The 13,258-nt window shown below is 45.1% G+C and overlaps 1 protein-coding gene across 2 annotated transcripts in view; it reads right to left on the bottom strand.

Annotated features, from left to right (window-relative positions):
- The window catches only part of SUSD6 (sushi domain containing 6), a 97,426-nt gene extending 90,181 nt beyond the window's left edge, over nucleotides 1–7,245 (bottom strand). For both annotated transcript variants that reach the window (XM_079769628.1, XM_079769627.1), the window contains exon 1: nucleotides 6,958–7,245. The gene's annotated coding sequence lies outside the window, so the exon portion shown is untranslated. The remainder of the gene's footprint in view (nucleotides 1–6,957) is intronic.
- Between the last annotated feature and the right edge of the window lie 6,013 nt (nucleotides 7,246–13,258).

The following is a 13,258-nucleotide window of genomic DNA, read 5'->3' as shown; positions in this document are numbered from 1 at the left end:
CTGTGACCCACATAGTTCTCTAGGGTGGAACCATCTTGACCCTCTAATAAAAAACTCAGGTGGCCAGCATATGCACGTTTGATCTAGGAGCAGAGAAAGCAAGACCAGCTACTGCGTTATTTCAGTAACATGGCTGGTATTATGTAAAATCACCCAAGGGTGGATCCCATAGAGGAAATGACACTCCCAGCAGCACCATCTGTTCCTCTTTGTGTCTGGCATGATCTATATTTTTAACCTCCGGTGCAAATGAGGTCCACAAGTAAAGAGCCCTACCCCCTACTTCAACGGTTGGCTCTCTATTCAGTAAGCATTCAACTCCCCAGCCTAGCAGAAGCCTCCAAGCAGGTGCCCAAACCCTGGCATGGGATTTTTCATAAGGAAAGGAAATGCTTCTGAAAACTATAAATTACATTTGATAAGGAAAGCTCTGTGAGATTCATGGTAAAGCTCTCCATAAAACGCAATGATGTGACTTAGAACTGAGGCTTCATGCTGAAAATCCTCTTTAAAAAAAAAAAAAAGCAGCAGTACATGTGCACTGAATTTAGGCACTATTGCATCTCTCAACGCTCACTACTGTTTACAGTTCTGCACCAAAGAGTTGGAAACAATGCTATTGGAGAGTTCAAACTTCCTAAACAAAAGATTCTCTGTGTTTGTGTATATAACATCTTTTCTTAATTCAGGGCAATATCCCCAACACCAAGAGATTTTGCTATAACACTGTTCTTCCCCAAACAAACTGCATAACCAAGTACAATGGAAACTTCAAAGTAAAATTTGAATGCAGCTTTTAAAATATCTCCCTGAGAAATAAAAACACATATCCACAGAAAAACTTATGCATGGATGTTTATAACAACATCATTCTTAGTTACCAAAAAACATGCAACCCAACTGTCCATTAGCTGATGAATGGATAAACAAAAGGTGTACACAACAGATTACTTAGCAATAAAGTGGAATGAAGTACCATTACATGCTACAACATGGGTAAACCTCAACAACATTATGCTTAGTGAAAGAAGTCAATTACTAAAGACTACATATTGTAGGATTCTGTTTATATGAAATGTCCAAGTAGGTAAACTATAGAGAGAACAGATTAGTTAGTGGTGGCTGTGGGCGGGGGGCATTGTAGGGAACAGGGAATGACTACTAGTGGGGTTTCTTTTGGGGTGATGAAATGTTCTAAAATTAGATTGTGTTGATAGTTATACAACTCTGTAAATATACTAAAATCCATTGAGTTGTTCACTTTTAATGGGTTACTTTTATGATATATAAATGATCTCAATAAAGCTGTTTTTAAAAAGATACATATTAGATTAAATAAAATTACCCCTCTGGAAAAACTCTCCTTGAGCAAACTTAGAAATGATCTATGTATATAAACGATAATATTTAAATCACAGATTATCTATTTGATGGAATATTATAAAGCCATTAAAAATAATTACAAAAGGCTACATGCCATAAGGAAAGTGTTTATGATATAATGCTAAGTTAAAAAAAAAATTGAATGTACTCAGATTACCAATTAAAAGAAAAAAACAGAATACATGGAAATGATGTTTGGATAGTAGAATTATGGTGACTTTTTTCCCTTTATTTTCCAAGCTTTCTGTAAAATCGTCTCAGTGTACTGATAGACACGCACGCACACACCTCTATCTTCCTTCAGAAAGTTTGCCTAGCTACAATTTAAATGCAGCTCGGTAGTTGAGTGTCAGCATATGAACCAGGCGGTCACGGTTCAATTCCCCATCAGGGCAAATGCCCATGTTGCTGGCTCCATTCCCAGTAGGGGGAGTGCAGTGAGCAGACGATCAATGATTCTCTCTCATCATTGCTGTTTCTCTCTATCTCTCTCTCTTCCCCCTCACTTCCTCTCTGAAATAAATATATATTTAAAAAATAATAAAAAGCAAAATAAGCAAAACCACCTTGTCCTCTTTTTAAGTTCCCATTCTTAAACCTCCACTTCCTTAGTTCATTGAGATCACCTCAGAACAGCCCAAAGAAGGAAGAATGGGATAAACACTCCTATCTCATTCCCAGAAGCCAGTTTCATTTTACTGGCTATTTCAGAAGCCAAACCCTAGTGTAGCCAAAATTTCAGCAAGGAGAGTACACACAGAGCAATTCCACGCCCTGATCTTAAACTTCTGTGGGTGAAAGCAAGTCACTGCAAGGCAGGAGTTTGGACTTGGAAAGACTGGACGTTCCTCCTCCTAAGAAAAGATGGTAAGAAAAGAAGAACTGAGACAGAGCCCCTATTTGTGTCTCTTCTTATGAGATTTTGTGCCCGATCTCCAACTACAGGAGAAAAGAACCCTGAATCATTTCATTTTCACCACAGAAGATCCTCTTCTGAGTAATAAAGAATTGTCAGTTACCAACACTGCCACCTGCAAACCCACTGGGAACCTATTACTGTCATCAGGAATCCCAGGCTAACATTCCCCAAGTCAAGGAAAGGGGCCCTGCCAAAAATAATAAAAGAAAGAAAAAGTATATACTTATATATGTGTGTGGGAGGTGGTAGTACATTTAAGGGCACAGAGCTATCAGGTAATTTTAAGGATTTACTAACACTGCTAACAGTAACAGGGAACTGCATCTGTTTCTGCTTGGAAAAAAAAACTTCAATAATATTCTGTTTCTGATTCTTAGCATATAGCCTTTAGATGTTTCAAGGGTGGCTACTTTCCTTTTTTGAGATGTAAGAGCCAGGGAGAGAGACTACATCCCAGGCAACACCAGAGTCTGTGAAACCCACTTAGTTTTCACTACAGTTGCATTTTCTGCTGTTGCCAGACCAATACCTTCACAGGGACGCCACTGTCCCCCAGCCCTGACAATAGCACAGGTGGATTTTCATGGCTGAAGCGAACCAGTTTGGCGCCACTACAAGGTCTGCCAGCAGAGTGGAGACGTCCACACTCGGGTAAGAATCAAAGGATGAGAGAACAAACAGAGGAACCCTGCTGCTTCCAAGCCACAGGACTAGAAGTGAAAGGAAAAGGACACCATCACAGGAACACATGAGGACTAGAAAAAGGAAACACTCACAGGTGCCTGACAGGCTCCGGGGCTAAAACCTAAGCCTTGTGAAAGGTTATTCTTTCTCCACCTCTACTTTTTCAGATAAAGGTTTTTACACAGAGACCGGAACTTACCATCACCCTAGGGAACAAAGGCTGTTGCCTTGAATCCAACCCAGGGTGGGAGTGAACAGATCTTAATGCTCAAGGACAGTCACCCCAATGCTCCCCTGAAATTGCTTTACTGGTCTCAGATTCACAGCTGTTAGCAGCTTCAAATACCCATTACAAAACCCCCAGCCCCAACCTCAAATGGCTTCCTTCACTCCCACCAATAGGAAAATAGCCTTCCCACATTACGGGCATTATTTCTCACTGCTTTAGTTTTCAAGTTTCCTGCGATATGGCAACCTAACTTAAGAATATTAATTTAAAACACACACACACACATTCCATTAAATGAAATCTCACTACAGTGGAATATGTGGGTGGCCCCAGACTGAAGCCATCTTGAGGATTAGTTGGGGGAGAGCCTCTATCATCACATATGCATTTGTCCCAATGCTTACCCTTAACCCAATTGTCTTAACCCTCACCACTCAAGTCTGCACCAGAGCAATATTTGCTTCCAAAGTTGTTTTTTGTTGTTGTTTTTTAAAGGCACTGGGCTTCTTCTATTATTCGTTTCTTCTCATCTTTCTCCTACTGCTTGATGGAATGCCCCCTAAATAAGACATCCCTAACTGTCCAGGCAGATAGAAAAGGGAAAATGAATACGGCCTGTCAGCTTCAACTGGGGATCACATGTCAGTTCAGGAGCTTAGTAAAATGCTTCATGCATGCAATTACACAACCTGGCCCAATGGGTCTGCTGACATGCAGGTCTCCAAGTAGGCACTTCAGACCTATAAAAGGGCATTCCAGCTCTGCTGCTACCTCTTGGTAACGGGGAACTAGAGGGAAAAGAAGCACATATGCTGTCTGACCTTCCTTCTCGGCCTACAAGCAGCTCTGCTAAAGACATTCTCGCAGATCACTTGTTTGGGTAAGGAAAGGAGTAAAATTATGCGACTCTGTAATTTTTTAAGAAGATATTGTAATTCTCTGACCCCACAAACAGATACCAGTAGTTACCTGGTTGTCAAAAGAGCTAAGGATATGGAAAAAGAGCGCCAGGAAAGATTTAAAACGTAAGGCAAGTTTTCATCTGGGGTATGGAAAAGCATGAAGAAAGTGAAACAATGCTTAGTAGCAATAAACCTAAAGTAAGTTCTTACTTTTAAGAAGCCAAGTGACTTACTACCTTTGGAAGTTGCATATGTGTGTATGGGGGGGGGGGGGGGGAGATAGCTATAGGAATTGCTGCCCCAGCAATAGCAAAGCAGGAAATCCCCTGCCAGGAGATGCACCATTGCATAAGAGCACACGTTCAATCACCACGAGATGGAGACCAACCAGGAAACCAGACAAAATGTTAAGGTCTCTTCATCTGCCAGCCTGCATTAATAACATCTTTTTTTTGTTTTTGTTTTTTGTTAATAACATCTTACTCTACCTTTCTTCCTCTTCTTTCTGTCAGCCCAAATTCTGGGCTTTGAGAAGGCACACCTCAGCAAATAAGTTGAACACCATTTGACAGTGAGTTTGCTCTCAGGGTTTAAACACTGCAGAGCAGAGGTTGGGGCAGGCCCGATTCTGAGCACCGGGTCTCTGTTCCAGTCTAGCTGTAGGTGAGGACCTGTATCACATGCCATATCTACTACAGTATCCAAAAAGTCGCAGTGTGTACAGGGAAGTCCTACCTATCAGGCCTCTAGTTCCGTGGTCGGCAAACTGCGGCTCGCAAGCCACATGCGGCTTTTTGGCCCCTTGAGTGTGGCTCTTCCACAAAATACCACGGCCTGGGCGAGTCTATTTTGAAGAAGTGGCGTTAGAAGAAGTTTAAGTTTAAAAAATTTGGCTCTCAAAAGAAATTTCAATCGTTGTACTGTTGATATTTGGCTCTGTTGACTATTGAGTTTGCCGACCACCGCTCTAGTTAATTCATCGGGAAAAAGTTCCTTAAGCAGCAAATGGCCACCAATGAAAATTTAACAACATAAACAAAAATGAAACTGACTTAAAGACTGTGAACTCCATGAGGGTTCTGTCTTATTTATTCCAGTATCCCCAATACCTAGCACAGTGCCTGACATACATTCTGTACCACATAAATACCTGTGAGTACTGAATGGAAGAATAAACGAACAAATGAATGCTGTGCAAACATACCTTGGAGAAAAAGTTAAGGGAGCTCAGGATTTGAAAAATAGCCTGAAGAAGTAGTGCTTTTGAAAGGACTCTATAATGACTCTGGTTTTACCAGAAAGTAAGCAAACTAGAAACTAACAGTAAAATCCAGAAGTTACAGTGTGGGCTCCACCACCAAGCTATCTTTGTGACCTTGGTCAAGTTATTTGTTTTGCTTTGGTCTCAACTGAAAAATAAATGGGAATAATACCAATACCTACCAAAAAAAGTTTGTTGTTTATTTAAATGACATCAAGTAAGTAAAGTTCTTGGCACAAGGCTTGATACATACTAAGTCCTCAAGAACTTTCCCCTATTGCTGCTATTATTGTTGCTTTACTGAATACTTCCTTTACTGAGGGGGAAGTAGAGAGCCCCTCCCAAACTCTGAACATTTTCACTTCTGTTTGAATATGCCTCTAGCTAAAAATGCAAAGCCCATACATTCAGAACTCAATGCCAAGCACATGTCTCTACTAGCCTCCACTAGATGGTGAGAATTTAGGTGTGGAATTCCCAAAACAGAAAGGGTGTGTGTATACATCATTCACACATACATTCTAAACCAGAGGAATGAAAAGAGCAAGAAATGAATTAACCACTGTGAAAGATGGAAAGACCCACTTTCCCACCTGGGTAGATCTAGAAAGGGAGTAAATACCTACAGTTTAATTGAACTGAGGAGGAGTTTTATTGCACCTCTGTACAAAGCACACACAAGCCCAGTTACCAAGAGCAACAAAGCCCAATGAGTCGCCTGCCACCGAGAGAACATTCTGTGGAAACAACAGCATTAGGCCTCTTCGCCAAAACATGAACTCCCCTGGAACCAGCCAAGGACCTGGTTCTGACGCCTCTTTTCTCCTGGATCTTACGGTCCCCCAAACCACCTCCCCCTCCTCATCTCCTTACAGGTAACCTTTTCCACTTTCAGCAACCTCACAGCCACAATCCTACTGGAGGGTCAGACCTACACGAGTAAAAAAAAAAAAAAAAAAATTAAGTCTACATATATAAACAGGAAATGGTTTCGGTGAGTCTCAACCGGGATAATAAAAGTTTTTGAGATTAAAGACCAGAAGGGGCGCCGGGGCTGCAGAAAACTCCCGGGCTCACACGAACTCCCAGGTTTGCTCAGGAAATCCACTGTCGCTAAGCAAACCCTGCCCCCGTGCGGGACGCACAGCCAGAGTCGGCTGGCGGGGAAAATAGTAATAGTAATAAAAGAAAGAGGGCCTCAGCCTACCCGCTTCCCAGCGATGCAACTGTGGTCTCCACCCTGAACTCCCCGGCAGCGAGCGCGACCCCGCACGCCGGGCGAGGCCAGGGCGGCGTGCCCCGACCCCCGCCACTAAGCTTCCCGGCTGCAAAACGGCCGACTGGTCCTCCTCGAGGCCTCGGCACAGCCTCCCCGGCCGCCCTCCCGGCCCCGGGCCCGGCTGGCCCCCGCCGGGTGACAGCGAGACAGCACAGAGCAGCTGACGCCGGCGGCCGGCCGCGGTTCCCCGGCGTTCCCCCTGGACGGTGCGCGCCCAACTCCGAGCCCCTGACAGCCAGCCGGGCGCGCCAGTGACACAATGCCGGACCCCGCCGCTCCCCGGTCACGGTGACAACTTACCCCGGGAACGGCGCGGCGACCTCCGGGAGGGGGGCGCTCGCAGCTTCCGCGGCGCCGGGATCCGCTCCGCCGCCTGCGCGCGCCCGTAGCCCTCTCGGGTGTAGGCGAGGCCCCGCGTGCCCCGCGTGCCCTTGTCTGGCTGCAGCTGGCCGGCGCTGCGGGAGGAGGCGGCGGGAGGCAGGGCGCAGGCTGTTGCCGGCTGAGGAGGAAAAAAGAAAATAGAACGCGGCGGCGGCAGCTCCGCGTCACTAGCCCAGCTGTACGGCGCGGGCGGGGGAGGCCCGGGCAGGGAGGAGGGGGAAGGGGAGGGGAAGGGGCGGGGCCACGCGCGCACGCAACAAGCGCCGGCGTCGCGCCGCTGCGACCGCCCTACTGGGAGGCTCAGGCGTTCGACAGCCGCCAGCACGCACGCGCTGCGGCGGGCCACACGCCCCAGGAAGGTGAGCCGGAGTGGGGGGTGGGAGGGCCTTAAAGGGACCGTCACCTCGACTGCGCTGGAGTGGATGGGGCAGTGGTTCAGGCTCGGACTGTGTGGTGTTTGCAGTTCGTCCTCCAGCTCTTTTACTATTATTATTTAGATTTTTTTGTATATTATTTGGATTATTGGATTACTAATATTTGCAAAGAACTGGTTTGCTCTCAGGTTCTCAAAGCACTTTCTTGCTTGTTGCCTTATTAGCTTTTAAATCACTCGCCAAACCTATCACCAAGGCAGGTCATTATCTCCCTAGTAAGCAGTACTTCCCAAACTTTGGCGCGTAGCCTGCCAACGTCAAAATTGCTCCGAGGGGTGGAGTGGGTGTAAAAATACAGATTTGGGGGCCTCACCTCCAACCTTTCCGATTCTGCAAAGCTAGGGTCAGATTCAGGGATCTGTTTCAATGAGCACTCCGAAGTGATTCCTCAGCACGCTAAAAGCACACGACGAAGCCCAAGGCTGAGAAAACTGAAGCTCAGAGCGAGGACAGGCCGAGGCGGGGCTAGCACCCCGCCACACTGCTAGCTATTTCCCGTCCAGAGTCTCTCCGCCTGAGGCTGTTTTCCAGCACATTGCTGTGTGAGGCGTTTGTGCACTGTGGCTACCTAAGTTATTGGTGATCGCATTTCGGTCCTAAGAGATAAATACTCCGCTGATGTGTTTACAGGGCTTGTGGCTCCTCGTGGTGATGATTGTGACTTTTTATCTTTGTGCCCCAGGGCCTTGTACAGTGCCTGTCTCAGGGGTGCTCTTAAATGTTGAGGCGCTCTTACTTGAGAATCAGTGCCTGCGTCTGCACTGGGACAGACTTCCGTCTTTGCTGCAGCTTGTAGAGAAGTCAGTCATCCCATTTTGCCTGGGGCTAAGGGATTTCAAGGAACTAAGACTTCCAGTTCTAATATTAGGACAGTCGTGGGCAAATCGAGATAAGTTGGTCACTCGTGTGGTTTGTCAGAAGGCACAGTATTCCTTCTCTCTTCCAAGAAATCTAACAGGTAGCTTGTGCCTGTACCACTCAGAGGGCAGGAAAGAGGAGCCTGGCTCCCTGAAAGTGCAAGAGAGAAAAGGTTCAGAATTTGTATATTGTATCTCTGTTGCTATCATCTGTATATATAAAAGGCTAACATGCTCAGTGTCCGACCCTGGGTAATGACTTCACGGAGCAACGCCCAGCTTCCTCTCCCTAGCCAGGACTAGCCTCCTTGCAGTTTCTTCAGCCCAGGAACACGACTTGCTTTATGGCCAGGTGCAAACATTTCACACTTTAACCAAATGTCTGTGAAGCGTTTTTCCGTTTTCACATGCCTCATCTCATTTGATCCTCACAGAAGTCCTGGAGTAGGTAGATAGGAGACTCAATGGAATCCTATTTTCTTTTCATTAGCCGGAAAACAGTTTTAGAAAGCTTAGAAACTTGACCCAACTGAAAAGAAGAAATGGTGGACCTTGAAAATTACTTCAGGTTTTCTCACTGCACAGAATATAGTCAAACATTGCTGCAGTTAAATATTTTACCCTTTGTTCTCCCTGGATGATCTACAATAATAACCTGCTTCATGTTGATATTTACTGCTGTGTTGCTGACAATTACCTGAAAGAGAAGTTAGAGTGCTTCACTGGGCTGGAAAAAGTTTAGCTAAATCAGAAACCAGGTCTAATTAAGCAAGTTTATTCTATATATATAAAAGGCTAAGTTGACTAGCACATGCGCGATACATATAAAGCTCTCGCTGGCGCCAATCACACGCATGTGTTTCTATCTGTCATTGTATATCATAAATTTGGTTGACACTTCTATTATAGAGAAAGGGTGAATAGCGATATTAAAATATTTCTTCTAATTAATTTCCTTTCAATGTGCACAAATTCGTGCACTGGGCCACTAGTAACTTATAACAACAGGAATGACAGCATATATTATTGAGCACCTACTGTGTGCCGTGCACTAGGTAGGGACTTTTATACATATAACCACTGTCAAACAAACTCAAAAAGATTCTGGAGGCTTTGCCTAGAAATAAATTATAAAGTTCGTAGGGTTTGTAAACCTGAAACACAATTAGGCCATATCCAGAGTGTTCAGAAGAAGAAAGAAAAGCTAAGAGTTCTTAAAGTAAAAAGTACATTTTTGAGGAGCAGCAGTTATGAATTCTTAGACTGTGGATTGATCTGAGATGGTAATCCTCTAGATCAGCGGTCGCCAACCTTTCGGACCTCATGGACCACCAGTGGTCCGTGGACCACGGGTTGGTGACCACAGTTCTAGATGACCTGTGGTCTGAATACCTGCACATTTCTTACTTACTCCTTCAGGAGATCATCAGAGGGTTATTTTAAGGTTTGATATATATCCAGGCATTGATGCAGGACTAGAAAGTTCAAAAGTTTAAGTTCCCAAGCTAAGTTAAAACAAGAATAGAATTGTTTCCTTATGCCTCAACCTACCTGATTTTAGTATTTAACAGCTTGACTATAGTGACTCCATTTTATCTCTTCACTTTATTATTCACAGTTGATTTCGACAACCCTCCAAGTAAAGTATCACTAACACCATTTTACACATGAAGAAACAGGCTCAGAGATTTTTATAACATCAAAAACTGCATAGCATATATGTTGTTATAAAACCAGAATTCATTCTTGTTTGTTCCAAAAGTCACACGTTTTTCAAATACCCCCAATAAAAATAGCAAATAATGACCTAAATTATCCTCTTGATCTTTTAAAAAGTTGTGTCTTGCACACCAGCTCATTTTATCTGCACAACATCCCCATAAAATTAGACATTACTATTCCCCAGTTTTAAGTATAAGGAAGCTGAGGTACCAAGCAGATGACTGGCTTGTCTGACCTCGGACAGGAGTTAGCATGGTGTTTCCCTTGTTTTGATTCACGATTCCTTAGGGCAGCCGTCAAAGCCACAAGGAAGTAAACAAATAAACCTGCTTGACCCCAGGAGAGGTGGAAGTATTCAAGCCATGTCACCTCAGAAAGTCAGCGTCCGTGACGAGTGGACCTGCAGGGCTGAGCCAGCACAACTGAGAGGTGGTTACCACTCCTCAGAGGAAGAGCTCAGCCAGGTGTCTGAATACCTGGGCCTGAGCCATCACCTGGGACACCCCTCCTCTGACATGTCAGGAACCAATGAGAGCCAGGTTTGGTGACCCAGTCCTTGTTGGCCACCGGTCTGAGAAGGCTTGGCAGAGCTCGAGCTCTGAGCAGGGCTGCCCAGAACAGGGACTATGATTCCCTGCACACCCCAATTCTGAGCCCAGCCCTGGAAAATGTGCACCTGACAATGCCCAGTCAGTCAGCAGGTATGTGTAAGAGGGTGATCCAGCCCCTCCTGCTTTTTTCTGAAGTCTAGTGACAAGTCTAGTGACATTTTTATCTCTGACACAGACCAGGTAAGCTGAGCAAAAGTATGAGCCCTATTTTACACTCAAGGATAAGCCAAGGTAGCAAAGAGAGTGTCTACCTGCTGTGTCTTCATAACTGCCCAGGTCCCCCCTCCAACCTGATTACCTGCTTCTCCTCCCTGCCTTTGCCTAGGGAGGCAGCCAGCAGTTCACACAACAACATGGATGAATCTCACAATACGATTTTTACTGAAAGAAGCCAAATGCACAAAAAGCATACACTATGTGATTCCACGTATATAAGGTTCAAACACATAGACAGAATTAATGTAAGGCGTTAGAAGTGGTAAAACGGATGGTAGTTACCTTTACGGGGGATTGTGACTGGAAGAGCATATGTGGGGACTTCCAGATGCTGAGAATGCTCTGTTTCTTGATCCGAGTGCTGGTTACACAGGGGTGTGTTCACTTTGCAAAAGTTCATGGAGGTTAATACTTATGACTCACTTTTTAAAGTATGTAGTTATTCAGTAAAGAGTTTACTTTAAAAAAAATTAATCGATCCAATGCTTGCACCTAAAATCAACATGACTTTGGCAACTCTTAAGTGCAGATGGATGTAGGTTTGTGGTTTTAGTGACTTGGATGCCTTGAGCAATGTTGCTGCCTATTGTGTGATTTTTCTGAAAGGGTGAGCTCTTGCGAAAGTGCTGAAAAATAAAGCACATTCTTCCTGTAATTTACATGATACTCGTATTTCTGATAATTATAAGCAGGTTTTTTCCTTCTACATAAACATCCAGTGGGGCAAGAGTCTGTGGAGCACATGATGGTTCCTTGCTGTGTGGGGCTGTCCTATCTGTTGCAGACCAAGCAGCGCCCCTCCCCACAACAACACTTTCGCTGAGATGGGGATGATGGCCATATCTACCTTGTAAGACTGATTGTAAACATTAAATGGCCCTGGCTGGGTATGGCGTTCCCATACGCCAAGGGTTCAGGGTCAATCCCTGGTCAGGGCACATACAAGAATCAACCAATGAATGCATGAAGTAGAACAACAAACCTCTCCCCCCCCCACCCCCCTTCCTTCCTTTCTCTCTCTAAAATTAATAAATAAATAAAAAAGATTAAATGAGTTCATTTCAATAAAGTGCTTGGAACAGAGCCTGGCACACAATGAGCACAAAATAGATGCCTGATATTATTTTTATCACCCTGACACCCCACCCACTAAATGCCAATGGTGCCTTCAGTCAGCAACCAAAAACAACCCTGCAAGTGTCCAAACAACCCTACAGGGTGACTCTGCCTCATACAAACCATGGCTTTAAACCCACTGGTTAACCAGAGCTTACAACAAGTAGCAGAAAAATAAACTCATTCATTCACCCATTCGTTTATTCAGTCACCAGGTATGTGCTGAGGACTGCTTTGTTCTAGGACCCACCAGGTTGAGTGGGGAGACAGAGACGTCCACAAATAATGACAACACAACATGGTAAGTGTTTACCCAGCCCAGCAGCAGCAAATTGTCTATGGAAGGCCCTTGCCTCCTGCAGAGGGGTTTGGTCTGCCTTGTGGTTTGTTTGTTTTAATTTTTTATTTAGTGGCCAGTATTTGAAAATCAGAAGATTTCACATTTAAAAAACAAACTTTCTGCTTCTCTTTAAAAAATCAAAAGATTTGTAAGCACTGGGCCTGCATTTGTTTATAGAGTCAGGAACCCAGTATTTGCCGGAATTCTCACCTGACTGTTTACTTTCCCTCCCATGAAGACCCCCGAACTTGGGGACAAGGTCACAGATCTGTCTGCTGTTGTTATCAGGGCCCCGAGGAAAACTGAAAGCTTCCAGGAGGAGCAGACAAGTGAGTCCTGAAGGCTCAGCCAGAGGCAGTTGAAGTGGGAAAGGTCATTGTGAAGGAAGTGGCAAGCTCAGAGGCTGTGCCCTGAAAACAGTGGCATGCTGGAGGACCAGTCCCTAGTGTGTGGAGGCACAGCATAGAGTCCTCAAGCCCAGTACACCAGAGGGAGGCCTGGGGCCAGCTGGGAGCGGGCCAGAGCTTTGACATTCCCAGGTCTGCTGTCTTTTCTCTGCATACTTGCTTGACAGAGGTACAAGTTCAACACCAGAGAGTGCCAGGACTGAAGTGCTGTCAGAGAGTACTCACAGTCGTCTTGCGCCTGGACCTGCCTGTCACATGCCTCTGGTGGGGGTGGGGGAAAGGGGTGCTTGAGAGATGAGCAAGAAGCATGAGGAAAGTGTCAGGAACAGCGTAGTCCTTGGAGACCCGGTAGGGCTGGCATGACTGAAGAGGCAGAGAAGGGCTCCCTCCCACATCTGAAATATACCATTGAGATTCACATTCCCTAGCTCAGTGCTTCTCAAACTTTCAATGTGCACGTCAATCACCTGGGGATCTTGTTAAAATGCAGATTCTGATTTAGAGGGTCCGGGATGGA

The sequence above is a fragment of the Cnephaeus nilssonii genome (genome assembly GCF_951640355.1).
Source record: "Cnephaeus nilssonii genome assembly, chromosome: 4".
Lineage (NCBI taxonomy): Eukaryota > Metazoa > Chordata > Mammalia > Chiroptera > Vespertilionidae > Cnephaeus > Cnephaeus nilssonii.
Note: the sequence above shows the minus strand (reverse complement) of the source record. Positions and strands in the feature narration are given on the sequence as shown.